This window comes from Phoenix dactylifera, unplaced genomic scaffold, assembly GCF_009389715.1.
Source record: "Phoenix dactylifera cultivar Barhee BC4 unplaced genomic scaffold, palm_55x_up_171113_PBpolish2nd_filt_p 000120F, whole genome shotgun sequence".
NCBI lineage: Eukaryota > Viridiplantae > Streptophyta > Magnoliopsida > Arecales > Arecaceae > Phoenix > Phoenix dactylifera.
In genome coordinates, this window is record NW_024067688.1 from 1,307,496 (window position 1) to 1,309,144 (window position 1,649).

Below are 1,649 nucleotides of genomic sequence, written 5' to 3' on the forward strand. Positions count from 1 at the left end.
CATTAGATGAATACGAAACCTTGCTGCATATTAAAAAAAAAATCTCTTGATTGTTGCATTATAGTATAAGGCATCAGCATAAAATATTCTAAGGGTGAACCCATTTAAAAAGTTAAGGTCGGAATTTCATCACTCGTCCTTAGCCCAAAAATCACCCCCGTGCATAAATATCCTAACCTTAACTAAAATCAATTAGACGTTGGCCCCTAAGGACATTCGAGCTCAATAGGACGAAGACCACCGAAAGTTGCACCCAATTTCGCTATGTGGCTTAGTTGATGTCTAGGCAAGCTTTGTCCCTATAAGGGAGACAGTTCATCTGTTCGAGGCAAGTGGATTTTAAGTGGGACCTTTGCGAACGCATCGTGATCCCTCCACTTACCTGGGAGCTTACCTGGTCAACTCGGTTCATTAGACCGGATTGGAGGCTTAGGTGTCCTCTTCAAACCAGTTAGGAGCTGTCTAGAAATTTAAGAAAAACATTAGAAATTGAGGTGTAATGTTTTGTTGCATGTTTGATTGTGAATAGATTTTTTTTTAGGTGTCGTTTTAGGGTATCTTTAGTTGGTACTTATATATTTTTATTTTTTTAAAAAAAAGAAAGGGAAATATTTTGCATGCTAAAGTGGAATAGGGACGACACCGGTCGATTAAGTCGTACAACTTTAGATCATCCCTTAGGACATCCCTGAAATTCCTTCGCAGTATCTCACACCTTGTGAGATGGCTGATTTAAATGAAGATGCGGGGAGTCACCACAATCGAGAACGAGAACCCCATGTTATGACTCTAAGGCAATACCTACAACCGGCTAGGACTAGTCAGCCTTCATGCATAATTTTTCCTGATAATGTAGGACATTTTGACATCAAATCAGGGGTAATTCAATTGCTGCCTAAGTTTCACGGGTTAGAGTCCGAAAGTCCGTATCTTCATTTAAAGGATTTGAAGAATTGAGCATTACATTTAGAGTGCCGGAACATCATCGAGGATGTCCTCAAGCTGACATTATTTCCTTTCTCTCTAAAGGATAAGGGCAAAACATGGCTAAACTTCTTGCGACCTAGATCAATAAGAACTTGATAAGATATGCAGAGAGAATTTTTAAAAAAGTTCTTCCCCGCACAAAGGACCAACTTTTTGAAAAGACATATCAGCAATTTCTAACAAAAAGACAATGAAACATTTTATGAATGTTGGAAAAGATTTAAAGACCTTCTTCTCTCATGCCCTCATCACGGGTTCGAAACTTGGGAGAACTATTAGTTTCTTTTATGAAGGATTATCTCCACAATTGAAACAGTTTGTAGAGACCATGTGCAATGGTAGATTCTTAGAAAAACAACCTAATGAGGCATGGGAGTATTTAGATTCCCTTGCTGAGACTGCCCAACTTTGGGATAACGGGGATAGAAACAATAAGTCTTTACCTAAGCCTACTAGCTCTGTACAGGGAGGCCTTTACAACCTCAGAACTGAGGATGATCTTCATGCTAAAATGGCAGCCCTCACTAAAGAAAGTAGAAAAAATTGAGCTTAGGAAGATTGAGCCTGTCAAGACTATAGAGCTTAGAAACGAGTGTTGTGGTATCTGCGATATGTCGGGTCATACCACTACAGATTGCCCCACCATACCGGCATTCAAAGAA

General features: G+C 39.5%; 1 non-coding gene across 1 annotated transcript; it reads right to left on the bottom strand.

Moving 5' to 3' along the window:
• Window positions 1–1,135: 1,135 nt before the first annotated feature.
• LOC120104841 lies at window positions 1,136–1,244 on the bottom strand. Its single transcript, XR_005507196.1, has one exon. It is a non-coding gene; the product is annotated as a small nucleolar RNA R71 (small nucleolar RNA).
• Between the last annotated feature and the right edge of the window lie 405 nt (window positions 1,245–1,649).